Source organism: Lepisosteus oculatus, chromosome 14 (genome assembly GCF_040954835.1).
Source record: "Lepisosteus oculatus isolate fLepOcu1 chromosome 14, fLepOcu1.hap2, whole genome shotgun sequence".
NCBI lineage: Eukaryota > Metazoa > Chordata > Actinopteri > Semionotiformes > Lepisosteidae > Lepisosteus > Lepisosteus oculatus.
Window position 1 is genome coordinate 12,187,129 of NC_090709.1, and position 26,882 is coordinate 12,214,010.

Below are 26,882 nucleotides of genomic sequence, written 5' to 3' on the forward strand. Positions count from 1 at the left end.
GTTCTATATATATATAAAGATTGTTGTATTTTATAATATTTTAGCGGAGGGCACAAGGGGGTCTATTATACCTTGCGAAACATCCAAGACAACTATAATAGAGGCTCATATTTTTTTTAAAAAGTGCTTTAAAAGAAAACTAAAATTTGTATGATATCATCCCTTAATACTGACGTTTAGTTGAAGGATTTGAAGAAGCAACACAGATAGGTGAGTACATTGATTTTGGACCCATGTTTGCATCTGAATAATCTTTCCTCCTGGAAAGAATTAAAAACAGGTCTGTTTTGAGTCTCATGATGAGTCTCTTCTGGATCTGAAAAAAACAGTGTAAATTTGTTTCCGATGTATTTTTCAATTTTATCAGATTTTTTCAGGTGAATGCAGTTGATACGTTCAAGTTTTTATATGATGACAGGACCCACACTTAGGGCTCAGTACTGATAACACTGCTGATATTGATGGAGTAGAAATAAGTGATGTATTGGCAGCTTTATCTGAAACGAGAAGTCCTAGAACACCTACAAAAATGTTAGGATTCAGAGGAAGAAATATTTTTCTACCTCACCCAATCCTATTGCATTAACGAGGCTGAAGTTGGCTGCTTATTCGCCAGCTTCTTATTCGCGTTTTTTGTTCCACCTTAAGTGCTGCTGCTGTGATGTTATGCCGCCTTTCGCCTGTAGATGGATCTCTATAGTCATTTTTAAAAATACTAATCCGAGATGATTAATGCACATATCCTCAGTAAAGTGGAATATGTAAGTAATGATTATCCAAATTGCATTTTTGTATGAAACACATTTCAGAAAATCGAAAACCAATTTTTAAAACTCACAATAACACAAACTGGCATGTTAGACAACAAGTAAATAAGACAAAGGCAAAACGTGAATTCTCAAAGTCTCAAAATCTTGCATTTTGCAAGAAATGTTATTATAGCAGTTTACAATGGGACATTTAGAACATGGCATATGAGAATATATGGTTAACGGAGGATGAGCAAAGGGTGATGACACTTTCTGCTGAATTGCTATGACCCTCCCTCCTGATTATAAAATCGTCTCACAATTCTGCCACTGAGGTGTGAGACACAATGTAACAGACTCTCAAAATCCTGAACTTCAGGAAATGTTGCTGTACCATTTTTAAAATATGACCCTCTGAATGTGGCATGAGAGAAATTATAGGGAAAAGCTAATTGCTCTTTCTGTTGTATTGTGATGGCCCCTGTTTAGAAAAAAAAACATCTCAGAATTCTGACACAAAGGTGTGAGACACAATGTAACAAATTATGAAAATCATGAAGCATAAGAAAATTTACTGTACCATTTTTTTAATATGACCCTCTGAACATGGCATGTGAGGATTTATAGTCAACAAAATAGCACCCCTTCTGCTGAATTACTTTTTCCCTCCTTCCTTGTTACAAAAACATCTTAGTATTCTGACACTAAGGTAAGAGAGACAAAATCACTCATCACGAACATTTGTAATTACAAAACTTCACTGTTGCATTTCTGTGTTGTGACATTCTGAACATGGCATGTTAAAGTATATAGAAAACCTAGATCAGAACAGGTTAAATGTAATTCATAGTGATTTATATTTTTTTAATTCTTTCTAAATGAAAAAATATGTTTTTCAGTGATTATGACGCTTCGGTATTACATAAAATATGCTTCAATGCCAAAATAAATAATAATGGAAAAAATACCCACAGTGGACATTCATAGTTGCGATTATAGGAATGTTATATATCATGTGAGTAGCTGTGTCAGCATGCGTAGGCTGCAAAGGAACAAGTAAAGGATTATTCCATGCTGAAAAGAGAAGAAAGGAAACATAACGTGTTGGCCGTAGAGCCTTCTTCAGGTGTGGAAAGACAGGGCAGTAAGCAAAGATAATTTTCTTTATCTTTGCTTACTGCAGTTTATCTTTGATGACAACATCAAAGACGTTAGGACGTTTTACGGCTAACAGCTCCACATCAACTTCCTTTTATAACTAACCTCATCAGATCCCTCAACTCCCAACTCTTCCAATTTCTCACTTCAGAGAAGGATAAAAACCTCAATCATCCTCTACAGAGAAAAACCATCTACACCCCTACCACCTCCACTAATCCTAACCTCGTTTTTACTATACCCTCTGACCTTTCCCTTTCACCCCTTTGCATCCTCAGCTAACATATTTTAAAATTACAATAGACTGTATAGTATTTATGTTTAAAATTAAGGTAAATATGTCAAAATATCAAAATCCAACTGCACAGTGCCATCTTAACAATGCTTGTCAAGTTCTCAAACAAACCTGCATTGTATTTTTAAAATATTTCAGCAGAGGATTCAACTGGAGTATAAATGAAGATTCAACGATAATATTTTTGGGGTGAATATGGTTTTCTGGGGAATTGCAATGCTGGGCATTATTGGACATTTCCCGGTGACCCTGACACGTGTTAAACACTCGCATTTCCTGCAAATATTAAAATGGTTATGGTTTCGCTGTAGAAATCCAATCGACTGACGACAACGTTTACATCGCAAAAGAACCCCGTTCCTGGGTGGACTCGAACCACCAACCTTTCGGTTAACAGCCGAATGCGCTAACCATTTGCGCCACAGAGACTGACTAGTTGGGTCTTCTCTCGAATCACAAGTTTTAGGTTTTAAAAAAATCTCTTACCGTTTATTTTGCCAGACGGTAATATTTCTTCTGCACTGATAACCAAGAATTGAATTTCATTTTTCGCAAGCTGTGTGAATTTAATCAAAAACAAGTTTTCCAGAAAGGAAATGAACACATGCATTTAACGAAATCAAGCCCTTTGTGATTGCCCGAAATGATACGTTCTGTACTACAAGATAGGAAGAAAGACACGGCTGGGATTTGAATCTCGGTTCTTTTGTTGGATAGAAAAGCGCTTTAACCAACTAGGCTACGGTGACAGGACAGCCATCACCGTTTACAGCCACTTGGACACACCACTCTGAGACATCTGCGTTCAGTAAGCGCTGAACCAGCGCTCAGAGCAAATTGCCTCTTTTACATAGCAGCCCCGACACTGAGAAACGAAGAGAACTGGCTTTTATCTGGCATTTTCATGTCCAATGCGTATGACATCTCCCAAGGGCGACAGAGTTATTTTGCGACACTATTTCTTCTTTTTTATTTCTGTACGCTTTGATAAAAAAACGAGAAATCGTGCAAGGGTAAAATTTCTTTTTTTTTCATAGAGAAAACGTGCACCAGGAAATGTTGTGTTGAGAAGAAATGATTTAACATGATACGTGACCTAATTTATCGAAGCAATTGCTCAACCAGCAAGGTCTGGAGAGGTTGGAGAGTCTGGTGGATGTGATAATTATACGGTGTTGTGGAAGAAAACAGTCTTTCTTTGAATTCTCAGTCAATCGGAATTTCAGTGCGAAACACCCCTTGTCTGATTTAAAGAGATTATATTTTAAAACTCATAAAAAATCAGAAAACACATGTTTCTCACTTTGAAATTTTAGACGGAGCTGTGCATTACTAGTAACGGCGCTGAGCACACTATGGGACAATTCAGGTTATGTGAAATGCCAGCGGTTTAATAAACAACGCGTCTGATTTCGGATCATAAGATTGTAGCTTCGACTTCTACCTGGCTCGTGTAAATTTTATTCAAGCTCCTCAGTAATAGATGTATATTATGTAATGAACTGCACCTGAAAGCAAACGTTGGATCTGTTTCCTTTGTTTTCCAGCATGAAATAGCAAATCGTTACAAAAAGCACCTGCTAATGTCCAATAGCGGTTTTTTATTTCAAATTACATTTTCAGGCTTCAGACACTTTTTAATAAAACAAAAGTGTCCGGAAACTCATTAACTTTCAGGTTTGCTTGAACCTGTATTAAAAAAAAGTTATCTGAAACTTCCGTGATTCCATTATCTGATGTAGCTGTCTCTAAAGTTGGACGTGATGTTAAGCAGATGTGAACTGTGCCTTTTCTCTTAAAAAAACTAAGTTATTTTTTTCCTCTTCACTCCAATACTGGAGACTGTAAGCCTGTGTGAGCTTCACACTGCGTGTCCTGTACTGCTCGATTTTGTTCAGATTATCTATGTGGTGTATATATAGATAGAACTCAACTGCATGGTGTGAATTCCGTGTTCAGGACCAGCAGAACCTGAAAAAGTAACAGCCGACCTCGACGTGATTTGAACACACAGCCTTTTGATCTGGAATCAGACGCGCTACCGTTGCGCCACGAAGTCACAGCTGCCCGGGCCTTTGAATTCCCCAAAGGAGACAAATCGGCTTCACAAAAAAAAAAATCTCCTGTGAAGAGCGCAGCTCTTCCGAAGAGAGTCTCTTCTTCCCAGACCACATTTTATTCTTCCTGCGCAGCTCTTGTGCAGGTGTTGTTCTCAATTACAGATCCAGGAACACTGATTGTTTTTTCTAATTTTTTTAAATTGAGTACCCCATGGTGCAACGGTAGCACGTCTGACTTTAAATCCCGAAGTTTATTTTCAAAGTATATCGGAGTCAACTGATACTGATCAGGTTTTGCTGCTACTGAACCCGCAGTCTTCACCTTAAAGTTCAATTCCCCAAGCCTTTTGACCTTATATGTCCATCCCGTCTCGTCAAAACTTGTATTTTCACAGGGTACCCTTCAGAAATCGCAGTATAGAATGAAAAAACTCCAGTAGATCTCGGCCGCTGTTGGTGATTTTCCTTTTAAAATAAATGAATCTCTGGAAATTTTACGGAGTGTATCACTTTCACTGAGACCGAGAAGTGTTAAGCTGTACATGCGTCTTTGTGGCTCAGTTGTTAACCAAAAGGGTGGTGGTTTGAGCCCTTCCAGGGACGCTATGAGCCTTTTAATGTACACACCCTCCTCACTTCATTTCTCCACAGCCGGACTTGTATCGCTCACAAATACAGAGCCCGTAGGAGGCAGTAAGCTCGCATATATGGCTCACTGTTTATATAATGAAGAAGCAGAGGTTAGTTTCTCATCTGCGCGTTACAGAGCCTTACGCAACTCGTAGTGTACCAACAGCTAGGGTTTGATCCCTGCACGTGCTATTAGTTGAAAGGCCACTGTAAATAACGTATAAGAGATTTATAGATAGATACTTTATTGATCCCGTGAGGGAAATTAATAAAGCTTATCCAGCTGGCTTTTATGTTTCACACTAAATTGCGATCTTGAAACCAAAATGAAATTGACATTTGTACTGTATGTTTTTTTTTAATTACAAAGCAAACAGAGTATTCCCTTAATTCAAAGATCAGATATTGGCCAAAACAAGACAATCAGACGTGGGCAGACTTTGGAACAGGAGCCTCTGCTTCGTCGTTTATTGAGCTTTTGATCAATGTCTGAGTGAAAAAGATTCGCTATTTTAACTCTTTGATTAAAGTACACAAAAAGCACCTTCCTTCGAGCCGGAATCGAACCAGCGACCTAAGGATTCCCTACTGACTCCACTACAGTCCTCCGCTCTACCAACTGAGCTATCGAAGGGATGTCAAGCAAGGCTCCCTAGCACATACTGCCCAATGTAGTGAAATGTTCCGGGTGATTTAAATCCCAGTTCGACATCAAGTTTCCAACTCGTTTCCTTAGTCTTGTTTACCTTGAATTTAAGCCACGAACCAGGATTCTACTGTATAAACTTCCGGGGATATTACAAAATGTTTGATGGGGCATCAATCATTCCAGGCGGAAATTGACTCCTTTTTGTTTCTCGAGGGATCATATTAAACATTTCATTAGTATCGAGAGGAGGATCACCATGAAATACAAAACAAACAGTTTCATTCTGTCTTTTTTAGAAAGTAGCGTTTGTGCTACATTAATTATATTTTGGTGGAAATATAGAAGTTGTAAATGTTAAAATTTATATTTGAATCGAAATGTGGTTTTGAGTTAAATATTAGCGGGATCATGTAATTAGTTTGTTTGTCATTACTATATATATTGCCATGTTACTAGAATTTGTAACTGAAGTTTACTAGTTGTGTTTTTATGATGATTAGCCATTTGTTGGTTACAATATTGTATATAATGTATAATTTGAACTACACATTTTTCTAAAACAAATCATTGGCTTTATTTACTAGTTTATACACCTATAAAATATGTATTTGATGTATAATAGACCTTTAACTATATATGTATATTAGTCCTCTAAATGTATCCGTATAATAGAACACCAACCATTTATGTATAATAAACATATAATCATAGATGTCTAATTGACGTATAACGATATACGTATATTAGAATTTCATTCTAGACCAGTTACGGAGCACATTTATACGTCTAAAGTTTGCGTTTAATAGTCGTATATTCTACATCTTTTGTCCACTGGGATGTGCCAATTTTAATTGAACAAAGCTAGATACACATTTTCTAATGCAGCCTTCATTACAAGACAGTTTGTTTCTCGAAAGCGTGTTATGTAAAAAAGAGAAAAACGAAAATATATAGATGACAATCTTTCAAAGCTGAAGATTTTACTTTTGAAAAATTGACATTTTATGTATGCAGATGCATTCACTGGTTTTAGAACTTTGCTGTGCTTCCTGAATCATTTTCAGCGTTATAAACTGGGTGTAGAGGGAGCGATCTCTGTGTATAGTAGTTGACAGGCTGGAGATGTTCAGACTACTCTCGTTATTTCTCAAATGCTTACATCATTTTTCTTTCACACTAGGACGCGAGTGTGTACATGGGCTTGGTTTTCGTTTCACTGATTCTCATTGAAGATTTGGGAATTAACGACAAAAGATTCAGTTTGGCAGAAGGTTTGGTTCACAACGATCTTGAAGACACGCCCATGTAGAGCAGCGTGTGATGATTTGTACTATAAAAGACCAAGAGCTCAAAGTGACGTCTGCGTTTACCGTTTAGACTTTTGCATCTCGGGCACACTTTTAGAAAGCAAAGATAGAGTAATTATGTTGAATCACACAAAGACATCTGTTAGCAGAGTGGCGCAGCGGAACTGTGCTGGGCCTGTAACACAGAGATCAACTGATTGAAACCATCCTTAGCTATGTACATTTTATGCACGATTGATAAGCACACCATCAGTTTAATGAAGTACATTAAAACTGATTTTTCTCTCGTGTGTGTGCAAGCTTCACACTTACAGTACTCTTTAATCTTTACCAATAGCAGATGCCCAAATGTATCTTTGGTTGTTCAGAGATCCTTGATAGTTCCCTTAACCCCAACTGCTCCAGGGACGCCGTACAATGGCAGACCCTGCGCTCTGACCCCAAACATTAACATTAACAAATCCTTCAAATGAACATCCATATCAAAGCAATTATGTTTAATTTTATTACAATTAAGGTACATATACAAAATATCAACACACATTTGTATAATGCTCATTTAATAATGATTGTCAAGGATTGTCAAGTTCTCCAACAAATCTGTGTTCTAATTTTAAAATATTTTTGCTAAGGATACAACGGGTGTATAAATGAATTCTCCTGACAGCCAGTTGAAGATAAAATTCCACATGTGAAAATGGTTTTCTTGGACATTGACAGGTACTTAATTGTTAACTTGTAGTTCCACATGAGTAAAATACATATTTCCTGCAAATTTCAAGAGGGCTTGTGAAGAAATCCCATCAAGTTTTAGCAGAGATTATGGTTACAGCGGAACAGTCTGAAGCTCGTCCCTTAGTGGGTTTGAATCACCAGCCCTTCATTTACCAGCTCCACAGAGACACACTCCCGTTGCTTTTTGCCATTCACACGTTTGTAGTTAAAGAATTATAAAATACTGACATTTTCCTGCCAGCCGGCAGTATTTCTTCTGCACTGACCATGAATAACCAATAACTTTATTTCATCTTTCGCAGTCTGTAATCCACAGAAAATGAAGTGAATACTTGTATTAAGCTAAATTAAGATGACGGAGATGCACTGCCGTTGTTTTTCTCCACTTTTCGTTAAAAGGAGAAAAATCACTGACATTTTCTTGCGGTATTTCTTCTGTCCTGATTAGCAAGTCTTATATTTTATCGTTCAGAAGTTGTATGAATTTCTTGAAGTTCAGAAACAACTTGTTCCACAAAGGAAATGAACACTTGTTTCAAAGTAAATCAAGACGTATGTCTCCCTCGCTGTGTGTGCTCTTATCTGTCCATCTCTCTTCTTTTCTCTCACTCTGACAGTCTGTGCAGAGTTTCTGAAGGGGATGTAACACCACTTGGCAAAGAGAAAAATTATCAGAGGCAGAATAAAAAATCATTATTCTCTTCTTAGTCAGATTCACAGCTCAGAGACAATCGGACAGAAGCTCCATACTTCTTTTTATCCGTCAATCCAGAACCAGAGGACATTCAGACAATCAGTGCTGCTACATGAATAATATCAGACAGAACAGCCTGGATTCAGGTCACATCTCCCCATTTTCTCCTTCCTCACAGCCACTTAGAGACAGAGAAGAGCTCCTGGTTCTCCTCTCTGTGAACTGGGCTCAAGACTCACTGATCTGTCAGCTGTGGACTCTGTTCCAGGTCAGAAGCAAGAAGCTTCTATTAACTCTTTCCAGGACCTCCAGCCCTTCAGTATTACCTTCTTTACTGTATGTCAATCTCCAAACATGTTTTATAAATGTTTTCTAACACACGTGAGTGTGGAATTATCTTTTAATGTAATAAACACAAGTAGTGACACTCTGGTCAGTACACTGTATATTGATTATTAGTAGCCGATGGGCCAATGGCCGTGTCTACAGTAGTGACCAGTTGACCAGTCTGTAGCTCTCAGCAGTGGGACTAAGATCACACAGAAGAAGACCTGTCTGTGTGTGATTCCACACCAGCCCAGGGAATCACCAGCTCTCATATGTCTCTCACAGGTGTCTCACAGTCTTATAAATTTACAATTAGATGAATTATTGTAACAGTTATACATTTAATTTAAATAATCAGACTACCTATGGAACTAAGAGCAGGCTGAAAATAAAACCAGGATACACATTTTAACCTCCAGGATCAGGTTCCCGATCCTCCTGGCTTCTATACTCTGATGATTCGTTTAAAACATTTAAAAGCACTTATTACAGGGACTTGTGCTCGTTCTCTACTGCTCCACACGGGTACGCCTTGTAACACATTAATCTGCGAAGTAAACTATTTTTTTTCCTGTTTAATGAATTTCATTCCTTGGTTTGTCGCTCTCCTTTTACAACTGTTATGATTCGCTTCTCTTCACAGCCCGGTGTGTTGTTTTTTGGGGGGGATGTTATATCTGTAAGAAAAGAACCCCAGGCTCCGGACAGGAGTCTCCTCCAGCGGAGACGCGCTCTGCTCTGTTACAAAGAGCGCTGTGATGTCACAGACACCAGCCTGAGCACCTGGATCAGAGAGCAAGACCGCGGGAGGTGCAGGGTGCGCACGGAGGAGAGTTATTGATCACTTATCTATCGAAAACCAATTAATTCAATTGAAAAACCGTAGAATAAACGATTAACTTCACCGATTGGTGAGTACTGGTTCTTTTTCTGTTTTTGATCCTGTTTTAAATATCTAGAAAACAGTCAATAAAGACTGTATCGATCAATTACCACAGTGCGTTTAGTGTAAAAAATGTTCAAACCGAAATTAAACAATGATTATTCTTATTATTATTTAGGTAACTGTATCCTAGAGCTAAAAGAATATATTCCAAGTTGATAAATGTATGTAAGTAACAGTTTACATGTATTTTTTCCTGTGTTTATAAATCATAAGTATGGTTACACGGGGACAGGCGCCACGTCACTGTGTGCGTCTAGGTGTATCGTGTTCATCACAAAGAGCGATGTAACGTCATGGGTAGCAACAAATACTAATACTAGTGTATTCATATTAATATTAATGAGAGTACAACTGGTTGTTTTAATGCTAGTGTTCATGTGAGTATTAATGATGATAGCGCTACTGATAGTTTTAGTTTTAATGTTCATATTCATGTAAATATTATTTATAATTATAGTGTTACTGTTAGAGAATTAACAGTAGTAGTATTAGTTTTAATACTAGTTATTCTAGCATTACTGTTATTCTCTTTGGGGGAATTAAAAGGACTTGTCATGAGTGATCTCGTGGTGCAACGGTAGCGCGTCTGACTACAGATCAGAAGGTTGCGTGTTCAAATCACATTGAGGTCAGCTGGTGTGTTTGCAGGTGCCTGAAAATTTGAAAATTACACCACATAGGTAATCTGAATGAAATAACAGTGTGGTATAGAACACCCAGATAGGAGCTTATGCAGCAGATCATCTTGAACACAACAAGAGAAAAGGCACACTGCACATCTGTGAAACATCATTTCTGGCTTTAGAGACAGTGACAACAGAGAATGGAAGTTTCAGACTGCTTCTTTGTTACAGGTTCAAGCAAACCTGAAAGTTAGGGAGTGTTTGGTCACTTTTGTATGACAAAGTGTCTGAACCCTGTAATTATAATTTGCCCTTTTTTAATTGTGGTTGAAATCCACTCCCATGTACCAAGACCTTACAGTATATTCATGTTTACTTAAATGACTAACTATTGGACTATTGGACATTAGTTGGTGTTTTTTTTTTGTAACGATTTGCTATTTCATGCAGGAAAGAAAGGAACCCAGACCCAACGTTTCAGGTGCGGTTCATTTACATAACGGACATCTATTTCTGAGGAGCCTGATTTAAATCACACAACCCCGATAGAAGTCGAATCGACAATCTTATAAACCGAAATCAGATGCGTTATCCATTAAACAACTAACCCGTCACGTAAATGAATTGCACCATGGTGAGTTCAGCGCCGCTACTAGTAATACCCCACCCCCCATCTACAATTTCTAAGTGAGAAATGTGTTTTCTACATTTTTATCAGTTTTAAAAAATCATCACTTTTTGATTGATTTAGAATTCCAAGAAAAAAGCGTTTCGTTCCACAGCGGCGTGAAATGATCACGTCTTTCACTCTACTTCTCTCTTGTAGTAAAGGAGATCTTGCTAGGTGAGCATTTGCTCCGGTAAATTAGGTCACTTTTCATGTTAACTCACTTCTTCTAAACACAACATTTCCTGGTGCATGTTTTCTCCATGAAAAAAGACATTTTCCCTTACATGATTTCTCGTTTTGTTTCATCAAAGAGTACAGAAAAAAGAAAGAAAGGAAAAGTGTCGTAAATGAACTCTGTCGCCCTTGGGAGATGTCAAGCGCATTGGACATGAAAAGTGCCCAATAAAAGCCATTTCTCTTCATTTCTCTTACGGTCAGGGCTCCTGTTCCGTGTAAAGGAGGCAGCTTGCTCAGCCGGCAGACTCAGGGCTTCGAGAACGCAGATGGCTCAGAGCGGTGTGTCCAAGCGGCTATAAAAGAGGAGAATTCTGCCGGCACCGTAGCTGAGTCGGTTTAAGTACCTGTCTCATTAACTGGAGATCCTGGCTCCACCTCCGAGCTGTGCTTTTCTTCCTGTCTTTTTGTGCAGAAACTACCATCTTGGACAACCGCATAGGGCTTGATTTAGTTTAAAGCATGAATGCATTTCCTTTCTGCAACAACTTGTTTTTCAAGAAATTCATACAGCTTGTGAAAAATGAAATGTAATTCTTGGCTATCAGAGCAGAAGGAATATTGCCGACTGGCAAGAAAATGCAAGCAATGTTTATTTTTTGACCGGGAAGGTGCGAATGGAGAAAAGCCTTTCGCATCAGTCTCTGTGGCGCAACCAGTGAGCGCGTTTGACTGTTAACTGAAAGATTGGTGTTTCAAGCCCACCCAGGGACTATCTTCTTATTATTATTTTAAATGTAAACACTGCCTCCGCTAAAGCCGAAACCTTAACCCTCTTTATATTTGCCGAAAATGCGAGTCTTTTGCCCGTGTCCAACAACAACACTTGAGACCGGGGAAGTCCAATAGTGATCAACACCGCAACTCCCCAGACAACCATATTCACCCATGGAAAAGTATCTTTGAAGGGCTGGCGGGAGATATCATTTACAGATGCAGCCATTCAAAATGCATTCAAAATGCACGGGCGATACCGCATTATTTTGTGGTGCCCTTTACGCAGTCTACCGCGAGTTACCGGTAAATACCGCGAGTTACCGTAAATTCCCCTATAATACCGCAAGCAAAATAATAGTATCCGGAATTTCCGCAAGGTGGAGCTAATAAAGCTCAACCTCTCATGTTTGAGCTGTAGCCATTAAAGTCTTTAACGAAGTTATTACTAATAGTATTAATAATGAATGACCTTGGACAAGCTGTAAACTCAAAGTATTACCCTGGTCCTTATTATTGTTTTCATTGACCGTGTTTGTAAAAGTGACATTTCGCAATCACGCATTTGTTTCCAATCCAAAGTACAGTAATTTTTGAGAATCGATTCACCATGCCTTTCACATGCTCATAAAAGAGATTGATTTAGGAACATGAACATATTACCGTATGCTAACTGTACTGTATACAGTATGTATATGTATATTTAATGTCTTAAATGTGCCCATTTAAGTATTGAATATTTATATGGAATTTTACCACTGAAGGGAAATCTGAGTAGCTGAGCATAAAAATAATAGGAGCATACTGTAACGGGTGTGAAGGGCATAAACGATATTAATTTTGGAACACAAACATACAGTATATGGATGGTGTTGGTACTTTAAAGAAAAAATACACACCAGTATTCCATTTCTCCCTAAACATTTTAAGCATCGAAGTCTTTAACGAGATACCGGAGTCAACAAGCATACTTTTAGAATTTGATTAAAAGGGAATATAATATGGAATCGCGTATCTAAAGAAATTAATAACGATATAATTATATTCATGTACCGCAACACAAGAATAGTACACGCTTAAGTATTTTTAATAACAATGAATAGCCACCTATGCGTTACAAAATAAACATTTATATTGATTTGAATCGTGTTTTGATTTAAATCGTAAACGCGTGTTTAAATATATCTGTTTAAAGGCGATATATAAAAGCGCTGATTCTTATGGAATGTGTTCCGCCTTGGATTAAAAAAAAATATTTTTTTTAATCGCGTATCTAATGAAAATAGCAGTATAACTTTGTTCATGCACAAACAGTGGCATGTTACATTATTAATTTGGGTGTCTCCTCTTGCCAGAAAGCTCTAAATTGCATTTTGAGTGCGGTTTTTGACTTTTTCTAAATTGCAACCCATAAATAAAGCTGATACAGTTTAGACTTACTGTATTTTAAACTGTATTACAGCAGCACATTGGACAATTTAAAAGTGGAATCGCAAAGCAAAGTAAATACCCAACACTGATTGTACCCATCTGTCATGCTAATAAAACACCTTGAATTGAATTGAATTGAGGGAGAGGGGGGGGAGGGCGAGCGAGATCACCAGGACGTAAGGCAAATAAGATACACTCCACAGACATTCACAACAGCGATATATCATAAAACGTTTGCACATGTAGTTAAGTTATTACTTGGTTTTCACTTGGTTATTACTTGGTGAAATACAATATTGTTGTTGTTGCTGTTCTTCTTGTTTTTATCCCGTAAAGCGTTTTGAGAAGCCACCTTTAAAGGTGAAATTTACTATAAAAGCGCTGATTCTTACAGAATGTGTTCTGCCGGGGATTCAAAATTTTTTTCAGCTAGCAAGGCTCGCCAGCTAATGTGAATCGAAACCTGTCTTTCTAGCTTTTAAAGTCGTGCGATGTGTAAGCCACAATTCAAATAGAGAAAAAAGAGCTGACTGACAAGATTTAAGATGTGGCTGTCAATGTTGGATTAAAAAAAACACATTGCCCGAGGTTTGTTGCATTGCTTGAAAAATAACTTTATTTCGAGAGACTGGATAAGTAATTCAAGTGTTTTTTTTTTAACTTCCTGTAAAAACAACTAATAATTTAACTATATGTGCAAACGTTTTATGATAAGTCGCCGTTGTGAATGTCTGTGGACATGTGCTGGCTGGACAGGAGGCTCTACTGTACACAGAGAGGGGCGGGAGGAGGGGACAAGCCTCTTAGTGAGCCGAAAATCTCATCAAGAATCAGTTTCAGCAACAGGGCTGGGCGCATTGTTCCATTCTCCGCCCACTCTCGGTGTAAACAAGTCCCTCCTGGTCTCTGCTTGAAATGCACTTTCCTGCGTTTGCTTTGGTGTAACTGGCTTCCCCTGCATGGGCGAATGTGAAGAAGATCCTTAGTAAGTCATTGAAGAAAACCGAGAAGAGGTCGGAGTGGCCTCTGTCGTTCATCAACCATCCAGGCAGGCAGTACTCCTCCTATTCTGCCAGGACCCGGAATCGAACCGGGGTTGTTGCGGCCACAACACAAAATACTGACCACTATACGATCACAGCGAGTTACTGAGACAGACACAGAGGGGTGGGAAGGATGTGCTCTCTTCGTGTGACACTAGTCGGAAAAGTCCTGACGTTTTATTTCAACTGAGCCCTAGTATACATCAACCCTTCGACACTCTGAGTGCCAACTCTCTTGTGTGTTTTCTCCACCAAGCAGCTGGAGTGCAATGGCCGAGCCTCACCCTGGGTGAACCTCCTTCTTGATCAAGGTATCTCCCCTGCCAGGTAAGTATGAGTTGTACAAGCCCTGCAAGTGGCTCGCACCCAAAGCACAAAGCGCGCAGCCTAGGCCAGCACCTTGTCCCGCACGCCGCCGCCTCCGGCTCTTACCCGCTCTCCAGAACCTGCTGCCTTCTGTGCTGTTCTCTCGGCACCGCTGCAGCGCACACAACTCCTGCAGCGCGGGGAGAAAGTTTCCACGCTCCGCCGCAGGGAAGGCTCGCTCCATGCGCACATGTCCTTTCAATGCCAGTTAAACAAGTGCTCCGCATTAGCAGCGTCGGGGCTCCGGCGTGTCGCACCTCACCTCACCTCGCACAGCCCCCTCCTTGAATGTCTGGCGCTGGGCATGCCCCGCTCTCCTCCACCTTATCTTATTACGTGTGACAACCAACAATGGCCACAATGCCGGGGAATGGCACCTGTAAAGTGTTAATTGGGGCACAGGAACAGCCCGTCTCGTCTCGGGGGGCGGCTTCAAAGACAATACAGCAAACACAGCGGGGCGGGGGGAGAAGAGGACACGACACATGCAGGTACATTCAGCTCCGGTGGGAACGAGTCATTTGTCGGTCTTTTCAAGTGCTGGGAGCCGAGTAATCCTTCGCTTGTATCGTTTCTCCCCGGTGACTAGATCTCACCCTGCGACTCTTGACTCGGCTCACCCACGGCAGCCCAGCAGGTGTGAGCCTAGCCGGCACCCGGATGGGAGATTCCCCCCGGAAAAGCTCAGGTTGCTGCTGCTTCTGCAAGAGGTGTGACTGGGACCAGTAGGGAGCTTACTGTGGCTTTCTTATGCCCCAGCATCCTGATGGCGACACTCTGCTGCACAAACAGGCGCCGTCCTTCGGGGAAGGCGTAAAACTGAGGTCCCGACCCTCCATGGCCATTAAGAAATCCCAGGGCGTCTCTCAAAAAGAGACGCCGGGGGTGTCACTCTGGTGTTAGTGTTCCCCTTTACCAATCAGTCGGAGTCTCCTCCTAATCCCCATCTCATATGTAACAATCAATGACAAGGCCCCCCTGTTACGCGATATTGTACTTGTCTCCTGGCCGCTTGCTGGCGCCGTGAGATTTAGTACTCGCACAAGAGACCGGGGGCAGAGCGCGAACGCGGTCCCCCGCCCCCCACAAAGTGTGCGCTCCAGGTTCCCTCTCGGGGCTCTGCAACACAGCGGAAAGGCAGCGAGAAGGAGCCTCTTGCTCTGACGCCGCAAGGCCACAAGAGGGCGGAGGCGCCGCGCGCCCGGCTGACGTGTTGGACTGGTGTGCTTTATGTGCTGAAATAAACACGCGACAGCCCAGAAATGTTTTCAGAGTGCTGTGCACTGGAGGTTTTTGTCTTGTGAAGACTTGCCTTGTGCTCCTCCATGCAGTTTGTTTGTTCTCCTCCAGTGCGGGACAAGCCAACACAAGGGAGCACATTCGCCAACATCCAGGTACGCAATGCGATTTGGAAAGAAGCTCCTTTCCAAAGAGTTGCACACGAACGATCCTTCAGTCCTGCTCAGGGGGCACGAAGCCCCAGCCACACACAGCTTCAAGTAGCGAGTCAGGCACCTCTGCTTTCACTTGTGGCCTCACCACCCTGAACGCGCCTGATTTGGTCTGGTTTTTGAAGCTAAGCAGGGTTGGGCCTGAATAGTACTTGGATGGGAGACTTCCTGGGAATACCAGGTGCTGCAAGCTTTTGCTCTCTCGGCCACCAGGGGTCGCCGTTGGTACCGTAGGCTTTGGGAGGAAAACCTGGAGGATGGAAAGGTGATCTATAGCCTCATCTCTAGAGATGTTTTGTTGCTATGGCATGTGTGTGACCCATATAAAAAAAAAACCCGTTTGTAAAACGAATATCGAAGCTGCCTCTAAATCTGCAAATAAAGATGAGTCGATAAACCACTTGTTTTTCGTATAACTATACATATATTCATTTATTACTGATTTCATTCATTGAGCACGGATACAATAGAGGTTCAGCCATTCACTGTTTGACATATCTGCACTGGTACAGAACCTAGTAATCAGAAAATGGGTGAAACTGTCTTTAGAATTAGCATACAGCACCGAGGCCCCCATGACCAAATAAAGGCTAACCTCGATAATCAGCCTAAATAATGCAGACTACAGCAAAACGACTGACTTTGAAAAGGGAATGAATGTCCGGAAGGAGTAGTGTAACCAGCTTGAAATGCTTCTCCGGACCTCTAACTAAAAGAAACCGGGAACCAGCAGTGGCATCGACTCCTTTCGAACTGGGATCCTATCGCAGCTCGTGGTGTCGTAACTCTTCCGTATCTGATATTGGACCAAGCACATCAGGGGAGAGCGCCAACGCAGTCCCCCACTACCAGAAATTATGCAGTCGAGATTCCCACATTTGGGGAATTCGCAGGGGTCAGCACAGCCGGAGTGCAATGGCCAAGACTCGCCCTGGGTGAACCTCCTTCTTGATCAAGGTATCTCCCCTGCCAGGTAAGTATGTGTTGTACAAGCCCCTGCAAGCGGCCCACACCCTCAGCACTAATCGCGCAGCCTAGGATAGCTCCTCGCCTGGCTGGCTCTGTGAGATTTAGTACTCGCGCAAGAGACTGGGGGCAGAGCGCGAAGGCAGCCCCCCGCCCCCCTCTAAGTGTGCGCTCCTGGTTCCCTCTCAGGGCTCTGCAACATAGCGTCCCGGCGCTTCCTCCTAGCCGCCCCGGAGGCGATGTGCGTCTGGCCAATTTGTTCAATTGGTGCTGTTTCTGTTTTGAAATAAAACGCGCCAGCCAAGAATTGTTTTCAGAGTGCTGTGCACTGGAGGTTTTTGTTTTGTGAAGACTTGCCTTGTGCTCCTCCAGTGCGGGACAAGCCAACACAAGGGAGCACGTTCGCGAACATCCAGGCACGCATTGATTTCGAAAGAAGCTCCTTTCCAAAGAATTGCAAATAAACGATCCTCCAGTTCTGCTCAGGGAACACGGAGCCCCCGCCACACAATGCAACGGGAGTATAAATGATGTCTCCCGCCAGCCATTCGACGATCATTTTTCATGGGTGAATATGGTTTTCTGGGGGGTTGCAATGTTCGTCATTATTGGACATTCCTGGTGATTCTGACACGTGTTAAACACTCGCATTTCCTGCAATTATAAAAAGGGTTAAGTTTCGGTTTCGCTGACAAATCGAATCGACCTTCACGGAGAGAAGAAAGGAAACACAATGTTTCGGCTGTGGAGCTTAGTACCGATAACACTGCTGATATTGATGGAGTAGAAACAAGTGATGTATTGGCAGCTTTATCTGGGGCGAGAAGTCCTGGAACAACTACAAAAATGTTAGGATGCAGAGGAAGAAATATTTTCCACCTTACCTCACCCAATCCTGCTGCATTAACGAAGCTGAAGTTGGCTTCTTATTCACCAGCTTCTTATTCGCGTTTTTCGTTCCACCTTATAAGGTGCTGTGATGTTATGCCGCCTTTCGCCTGTAGATAGTTTGATGTAAAGAGTGTGGAAATATCCACAAGTCGTGGTCTTTAAAATGCATTTGGTTTGACGGCGTTCTGTGCTTCCATTGCGAAGATATGGACAAAAGAATATTCGTGCTTGGTCAAAAAAATGTCATAAAAACGAAAAAGTAAAGGCTGAGAAAGCATCCACAATGTATTTTATACACAAAACAAGCATTCTCGCAACTCTAAGAGGTTTCGTGAAAGAGCTACAGGCGTACCAAAATCGTTTTTGAACTTCGAGCTAACTTTACCCCGGTGTCCTTTCTCCAAGGAGGTAGAAGAAGAGCGATTCCCTGTCGGGGAATCAAACCCCGGTCTCCCACATGACAGGCAGGGATACTCACCACTATACTAACAAGGAAGACATCACTATCTCTGACTCCAGGCATCGTGTCTTGACCCACCGTGCTGGAAGCCGACGCGTACTGTGATTCCTTTACGGAGCAGAAATGACAACCGAGGAGACGAGAGATCATTTCAGCATTTCGCGTATGAACGGAAAACACAACCGACCAACTCGGAATGACTTGCTTTTGACAATTTTCAAAGCGTTCTTTGTGCACAACGACTGCGCAGCCTAGCAGATACAAATGGGTTGTACAACTTTGAACTAGCAAATGGAAGAGGGCTAAGCCCCCTCTCTTTTAGCCCAGGTTCGATCTGTCTCCCAGAATCACCAGGGCGCACGCACACACACACACCCGTGCCGTTGAAGTGCTCTGCTTCATTTCTAAGGGCAATTCAACATTCACTCCTACCCCGAGTGCAGAAAAGACAGCGTCCGCAGCAACAACAGCTCAGGTCTCTGCACAGGAGCTAAGCTGCTCCCATCTCCTCTGCTCTGCGGCTCCTGCGGAGTGGAGTCCTGCCTGGAGCCGTGTTTGCAGCAGCTCTCCGCGCCCTGTCTGTGCGTCGTGTCCAAGAGCTCCTGGGAGGAAGAGAGAGCCCTCCCACTCGGGGGCTTTTCCACGGTCTGTGTGAGGAGGGGCGGGTGTGTCCAGTAGCTTATCTCGTTCTGTTGTCTCTGACTATACTACATCCCTTCCTTTGTTATTTTTAAAGTCTATAACTTTATCATACAATTGTAACAAATTTATATCAACACACAGTAAACGGTTATTAACTATTACAACAAAATGTATATAAACCCTTTCATTTCTATTCAATACATTCATCTTTTTTTACAACAATTTCTATACATACCAACTCAAATTTTAGTTCAATTTCTACTTAAGTCACTTCTAAATATCACCTCATTTCTAGCAGTCTAAGCAACATCTACATACATAACACAAACAAAATAGGGCAATTTAACATTTAGAGAGCTATGCAAGTCCTGTAATGAGCCAGTTTCCTGATAACCCTGCCACTAATGGTTGTTACTTTACTACTGGGTAAAGTTACTGGCTCTCCTACGGATGTACTCTCCACTGTCTGAGGACTCGGCACTTCCTGCACGTCAGAAAGTCCTGTTTTCTCAGCATTTTCTGTTTCTGCAGATTCAAAATCAAGATCCAATGGAGGAGCGTGTCAAAGATGTTTTACATTTCTCATTATTTTTGAGCCATCATCCACATTCACTAACTCAAAGGAGTTACAAGAGGTGTTTCTCAATAACACATAGCGAGTGTCTTTGAACTTGGCATCCAATTTACCGGTGTCTAGGCCAGCCACAAACACTACGTCACCGACCTTGAAGTTATGATCCGTGTCTGGTCTGCATATAATTTCATTTTGTGTGCATACTCCTCATGATGTCTATGGATATCTTTTGTCTTTTGAATGTCCCTTGGCTCTTCTTCTTTCTTTTCCACGTTTGGTAGTTTAGTCCGGATATCACGCCCAAAGATAAGATTAGCTGGGGTTTCTCCAGATGCCCTGTGTGGTGTTGATCTATAAGTCAGCAGAATCTTAGGGAGTTCCTCTCTCTCTTTTTTCCTTCTGTCATAGCTGCTCTTAAAGCTTTTTTCAGGTATCTTTGAAATCTTTCAATTTTGCCATTACATCTCGGATAGTAAGGTGATGCACGGATGTGTTTAATTCCACGATTAATTCCACAAGTTTAATTCCACAATAGTCAGAAATGATTCAAACAACTGTCCTATGAATTGCCTGCCATTATCTGTTACTACCTCTAGTGGATAACCAAATCGTGCAAAGAAAGTAGCTCTCTAATAACTGTGGCTGAAGATATGTCTGATACAACAACCGCCTCAGGTTTAGAAGTATAATAGTCTATGACAGTCAATATGTATTCATTCTGAATGGGACCTACCAGGGCAATGCCCAATTTTGTCCAAGGCCTTGGTGGTAATTCAAGTGGTTGGAGAGGTTGATCCTCCTGCAATGGCTGATTCAACACACAAGTGAAACAATTCCTGATTAGTCTTTCAACATCACTGTTCATGTTGGGCCAGTAAAAGTTGCTTCTCAGGTACTGTTTTGTACGAGCTACACTGTGATGAGTCTCATGTGCTATTTTCAGTGCTTGTCTGATTTTTGTTTTCGGTAACACAATCCTTTGTCTTCTTTAAAGCAGTCCATCATATGTAGATAACTCCAACCTACACCTGTGGTATGGCTGCAGTTCGTCTGGAATTGGATTAGGCCATTGTCCTTTTTCCACTATGAACATCAACAATTTCAATGTGTCATCTTCGTTTGTTGCTTGTTTAAGTTCCTCAAGTGTCAGTGCATGCAGTTCATAAGTGCTGATTGAAAGCACTCTATCAACATAGGTGTCTTCATAACCAGTGTCTTCTGTGTCTGGTAAAGGAAGACGTGACAATGAGTCTGCGACATTGGTTTTCCCTACTATGTGTTCAATTTTGTAATCATAAGGCCATAATCTCAATCCAAGTCTTTGTATCCTGGGTGGTAACAATGTTGCCTTTTTGGGATTGAACATATAAATGAGGGGTTTATGATCCATTTGAAGTGTGAACTTGCCTCCCCATAAATATGTCCTAAAATGTTCCACTGCCCAAACACAACCCAAGGCTTCACGCTCTATTTGTGAGTAATGCCTTTCTGTTGGGGTAAGTGAGCGACTTGCATATGCCACTGGTTTGTTCTGTCCATTTTCTTGTCTTTGTAGCAATACTGCTCCAAGTCCGACAGGATTCGCATCACTGATCACTACTGGTGGTGCATCTAGTTTGAAGTATGCCAGACATGGTTCAGTTACAAGTGCTCTTTTCAACTCGGCAATGGCTTTCTCAGTTTCCGATGTCCATTCCCACTTCTGTCTTTTCCTTGTTAGTTTTCTAAGAGGTTCTGATATGTCTGCATAATTAGGAATAAATTTCATCAAAAATCCACAAGTTCCTAAGAATGAGCGCAAAAGTGCAACATTCTCAGGTCTCGGTGCACTGCAAACATGCATAGTTTAATCAAGAGCACTTAAAAGATGCAAAAAGTTTCAAATAAAACAGAATTGAAAGACAGTCGAGTAAGGAGGTAGAAAAAAAGCACTTCCCCGTCTGGGAATTAACCACCGTCGCTCGTGTGACTGGATACAAAAATAATAGATTAATTTGTGCCCAGTCTCTTGAAGCTTCAATGTGATTATTTTTCCTTCCTTATTTCTTCATTCCCATGCATTTACTCTGTAGTAGAGGAAACGCGAAAGTGGGAAACTGCAGGCATTCTTCGTGAGTGGTGGATTGTGATCAGTAAGCATCTGGACAAGTCTGTTCCATTACCTTTTCCATTGGGGATGTAACTCAGTGGTAGAATGCATGCTTTGCATGGATAAGGTACCTGGTTCAATCCCTGGCATCCCCAGGTGCTTTATATTCACATCGCAATCTTCTGTTGAGTGAGAACTCTTTGCTTGTGATGAGAGAGAGCCAGGTTTACACAACTAAATGCAGGCACACTCGACGTGCTACAGAGTTGCGCTGCTGTCTTAAATGTACCTCATTTAGTTCTGTTAAATCCTAAATTATTTGAACTAATAATTTAGTTCAAATTCAGGAAATCCTGAGATTGCTTCACACTTGTCGTGGCTGTTGCAGAAAACACCTGTTGAATCTCACCCGGGATTTCCTTAGAGATCATTCAGCGAGTGAATCCTCCTTCTGAACTCCGCACTAAACTGAAAGCTTCACGAACTCCTCACTGCGTGTCCTGTACTGTTACAAGTGCTTTCGTGTAGATGTGAAACACTCCATAAACACACTTTGAACTTTTTCCATTTGTTAAGGAAAATGCAAAAGAGCATGACAAGTATTGATCGTATAAAATATCCATGGCACAACTTGAGAAAGTACTGAAGGACTACACATCGACTTTTGATGATTACAAGAGATTCAAGAAACACAATCGTCCGCAGCTGGGTTTGGATCCTGAACTATAGAGTTAAAAGAACATAAGCGACGGATATGACCTATAAACTCTCTGAATTGCCTTATAGTTTATGAAATAAAACAATTTCTTAATAAATTCTAACTGTTGATAGATGATTTATTGAATTTTAACAAAATCACAATTACAAACTTTTTCGGTTAAACTGTTATTCACATACTCTAACGTAAACAAACGTTAGTGTCTTCCGGTGTGTGAGCCAATTTCTCCAACAAATATTTGTTAGTCTGTCGGGAGGCTGTGCAAGGTGTTAAGAAATAGAATTTCGAAAAGACAGGCTCCCTAAGCTTAACATCAAGGCTGTTTTCTCTACAGAAATGCTCTTTAAATTTCAGCACTGTTGCAACTCCCTTTATAAAGGGTGTGCACACGTATACAACCAAGTCATTGAAATATTTTTTTAATTATTGTTCCAAAAAACATTCCATTTGTTTTCTTTTTAATGTTGTTGATTAAAAGATTTTATTAAATGAGAAAAAAATCTGAATGTGAAAAAGGTCAAAATGCTATTGAAAAAAATCAGTAATGTGAGGAAAGATGGATTGTGGAAGCCCCTTAACTACCCATGTCATGCTGTATTTCTCACTCATTCTACTGGGAGTGGTGCCGTCGCTTCATGATAAAGTCTGTCAGTGGTCATTCCAGACGGGTCAGGTATGACTGCTCTTCGGAACAAGAGACACGTGACTTGCGAGGATCCCGACAGTGTCGACCTTCTTTCAGAGCCCGGATAGCTCAGTCGGTAGAGCATCAGACTTTTAATCTGAGGGCCCAGGGTTCAAGTCCCTTTTCGGGCGGATGTGCTGTTCTTAAGTCTATTGTGAATGTCATTCTATGTAGTCTTTTATCTTTCACTCTTCTAGCTGTACTGTGGTTATTTTAAATGTCCATTACTTGTATTTACAGTAGTGTTTTTAGTGTTTCATTTCACAAACCGAAAATGTTCAAGTAGATCTTGTCACTCTACTCCACGTAATCATCTAAATTAAATCACAGTAGAGTACAGAACACGCAGTGAGGAGCTCACACAGTGAGTACTCTTGAATACGACAAGAGGAAAGGCACACTGCACATCTGCAGAACATCACGTCCGAGTTTACAGTGACAGCAGAGGTTGGAAGCGACGTAGTTTTTTAATACTCGCTCGCTGAACGATCTCTCAAGATACCTCGGTGGAGATTTAACGGGTGTCTAATAATCACGTTCAAAAAGATGACGATAAGTTTTTTTTTTAACTAGGTAGCCTTAATGGCAACACGGTGTGAGTAGATCTTAAAGCAGCTGCAGAGTACCCGTAATGGCAACACAGTGCTTTGAGTTCGGCTTTTCTTATTTCTTCTGCAGAACCAGTGGAATCGGAATATACTGATCTGCATAAGAATCGCTTTCGGTTTCTGATCATTTTTTATTGAGCGCTGCTCTAAGTACCACAGGCAAGATGACTGGTGGTCTAAGGCGTTGCATTCAGGTCGCAGTTAACCCTGGAGACGTTTGTTAAAATCTCACTTCTAATAAAGAGGTCTTTCTCGTTAGAGTAGAAACGATAGAAGCCTTAAGCGGAAACAAATCACAACATCTCGCATTTCACGTGTTTAATGTTAACTGTCTCAGTGGTTGCCTCGGTGATTGATGGCTCTTCCCCCTCGCAGGGTGACGGCAAACTTCTTCAGAGAGGGAGTCTCCCACGCACGGCTTTTCTTTATCAAGAGCTGAGACAACAGAAACAGACTTCCAACTGACATGAATTACTTCTTGAGCGTTTATGACTGTCTTTAAAAGCTGAGAGCAGGTGAAAAAGTCTTTGGAAATGAGGCAATGACTGCTGACAGTAAACAGAGCTGACGCTCAGCTGCAGACAAGCGCTCCTCGTTAGTACAGTGCTGAGTACCCCCGCTTGTTGCGCGGGAGACTGGGGTACGTTTCTGTGACAGGGCGCTGGTTTAATTTTTTAACAACCTGAGTTCACTTAAAAAGTATGTACTGTGTACTACGTTTCGGACTAGATAGTAGAATATGGAGATCATCTCCAGCTTTGAGCTCAACTGCAACAAGAAGTCATGCTAAATGTAGTATAGTGAGTAGACATCGCCAGACAACAGAACGAGAGAGTAGAAGGCGGGAATATATGGTGTAATGGCGTGATCTGTGTAGTTAATAAAATAGTTAAAATAATATAAAAACGTCTCTTAAATTAGGTACACAACATTTATGGCAACGAGAGATGAGTGCTTGACGGACTCAAAGCGAGCAGAACACTGCAGATTTTAGTTCTCTTGCTGGTAGAAACGAACTTCTGAATTTTTGGACTTTTCGTTTAGCTTGCGCCATGGAAGATATGGCAGCCGCGCCGAGACGCTTTGCTTATGCCCAGCTTTTTCCACCGCTTCTACTGAACCTCGGAGCTCCGGATTTGTATACAAGATATGGATGGAGTCGTACAGATTTTATTAAATAGCCAGTGGATCTACAGAAGCTCAGGATGCCGTGAGACGTGCTACATTACTGCACTGTATCGGGGCTCCCGTGCAGCGGACTTTCGCCAACCTCCCTGGAGAAAAAGGTACATATGAACAGACTGTAGCTGCCTTAGACGCTTACTTTACACCGCGGAGAAAAGTGGTTTTGGAATGGCATAAATTTAGGCAGAGAACTTAGTCTCAGGACAAATCTGTTGATGCTTTTGTGACTCCACTAAGAGAACTGGCTAAATCTTGTGACTTTGGAGTATTGGAAACTGACATGTTAAGAGATCAACTTGTGGAAAAATGTGCACATAAGAGACTATAAATTGCTGCAGGAGGAAGGGCTGACTTTAGAAAGAGCTCTTACAGTCGCTAGAATTCATGAAGCAGCTCAAGCAGAATCAATAATGCTTTCTGACCACAGTGACAAAGTGACACTGAACGGGGCGCTCGCTCAAACTTTACAAACAAAAGCCGAGCAGCAGGACGCAGTCATGCTAGAGAAATAGAAGAACAGGGGACGGCTGGCATTACATGTTACAGGTGCGGACTAACAACGCACAAAGCAGATGAATGCGGAGCGTGAACAGCAAAATGTCTACACTGCAAGAAAACAGGACATTGTGCACAAAAGTCGATGTGCACATGTCTGCAGAACATCACGTCCGAGTTTAAGGACAAGTATCCCTTTTATTGTTGTTCTTGCCTCCAGTTTACATTTGGCGATGTAAACCAGATTCAGAAAAAATAATTTGAACAACCTTCTTCCCATGCTTACTCGAAGGCGCGGTGGCCAAGTGGTAAGGCGTCGGTCTCGTAAACCGAAGAGCGTGGGTTCAAGCCCCACCCGTGCCTGTTTCATTTGTCACCGCTTTCCTTTAGTTTCAAAGTCTTAAAAAAACTTGCAATGTAGGGATCTCAATAGTAAGAGAACATAACTGCCGCCAGTGATTAGTATTCTTGCATATCCTGCCTTGTTTTTTAGTCGACAAAGCTTATCTCTCTTCACACCCATCTTCCGAATGATCGCTTCAGCATTGGGAAGGAACGTGCGCTTGGTACAGCCCCCGACTCCATGGTCTGATCACAAACAGATCGGGTGAGCTGTCAGTCCAGTTTGGAAGTAACGTTCGTAAGCACTAAAAATCTGACTTAGGAACGAGAAGACCATGCTTTTTTATACGAGTAAACGATAAAATAATATAGGAACAAGTAATAGGTTTATTCCATGCTGAAAAAAAGAAGAAAGAGAACACAACGTTTTGGCCGTGGAGCCTTCTTCAGGTGTGCTGATAGTGCGGGGGTAAAAACTGTTTCTGAGTCTGGTAGTCCGGACCCGAATGCTCCGCTACCGTTTTCCATGTCATGCTAAACGCCACAAATTGTGTTCGTCCAGTCGTATCAATCGTCCTAAAGTTACGGAAAATCGGATGCGACTGATGCAATCAGCACACATTTTTTCAGGATAGTCGAGCGGTTTAAAACAGCAAATTCACAGCTTCGTGTCTTTTAAGCTTTGTGTTTCACTCTCCAAATAGAGGCACGGGTTCAAATCCCACTTCCAACAGTCAGGCGTTTTACCCTGTCTTTTTTACCTGCCTTTACACTGTTTCAGTCTTATTGTGCTCACTGACAATCACAGTACGAGGAAAACGGAGAAACTGCTTAGCAAAAACATAACGGACAGAAAAAAGCTTCGTAAACACGTGAATGTGGTTAGCAGCAGTAAGGTATGCATTCAAATGTTTAAGGCAGATTTATAACAGCAGCAGAAGAAAGGTGCAGCCTTTGTGAGAATTCGCAGGTTTTTATGCTGCTTGGACTTCTTTCAAGCCTATGAAGTGACCCCCGTTTTATTTTCATTTTCAAACGTCAGAACCGAATAACAAAAAGATTTAATGTGTGACAGCATTCCGTTGCAAATACCGGTTCCACGATGTATTCAGCGACGGGAATGAAATATTTTAGTGCTGGCTCAA

General features: G+C 41.4%; 1 protein-coding gene, 7 non-coding genes and 1 pseudogene across 8 annotated transcripts in view; 5 read left to right on the plus strand and 4 right to left on the minus strand.

Moving 5' to 3' along the window:
* LOC138243427 (scavenger receptor cysteine-rich type 1 protein M130-like) overlaps positions 1 to 26,882 on the plus strand; it is a 359,441-nt gene that overhangs the window by 67,229 nt on the left and 265,330 nt on the right. The window lies entirely within an intron of this gene.
* Positions 2,558 to 2,631, minus strand: trnan-guu (transfer RNA asparagine (anticodon GUU)). Its single transcript has one exon. It is a non-coding gene; the product is annotated as a tRNA-Asn (tRNA).
* Positions 4,190 to 4,261, minus strand: trnaw-cca (transfer RNA tryptophan (anticodon CCA)). The gene has a single exon. It is a non-coding gene; the product is annotated as a tRNA-Trp (tRNA).
* Positions 5,439 to 5,526, minus strand: trnay-gua (transfer RNA tyrosine (anticodon GUA)). Its single transcript is given in 2 exon segments — positions 5,439 to 5,474; positions 5,490 to 5,526. It is a non-coding gene; the product is annotated as a tRNA-Tyr (tRNA).
* trnac-aca (transfer RNA cysteine (anticodon ACA)) lies at positions 10,111 to 10,182 on the plus strand. The gene has a single exon. It is a non-coding gene; the product is annotated as a tRNA-Cys (tRNA).
* On the plus strand, positions 16,157 to 16,275 carry LOC138219008 (5S ribosomal RNA; annotated as a pseudogene).
* On the minus strand, positions 16,900 to 17,063 carry LOC138243515 (U1 spliceosomal RNA). The gene has a single exon (XR_011192170.1). It is a non-coding gene; the product is annotated as a U1 spliceosomal RNA (small nuclear RNA).
* Positions 23,166 to 23,238, plus strand: trnak-uuu (transfer RNA lysine (anticodon UUU)). The gene has a single exon. It is a non-coding gene; the product is annotated as a tRNA-Lys (tRNA).
* Positions 25,687 to 25,758, plus strand: trnat-cgu (transfer RNA threonine (anticodon CGU)). The gene has a single exon. It is a non-coding gene; the product is annotated as a tRNA-Thr (tRNA).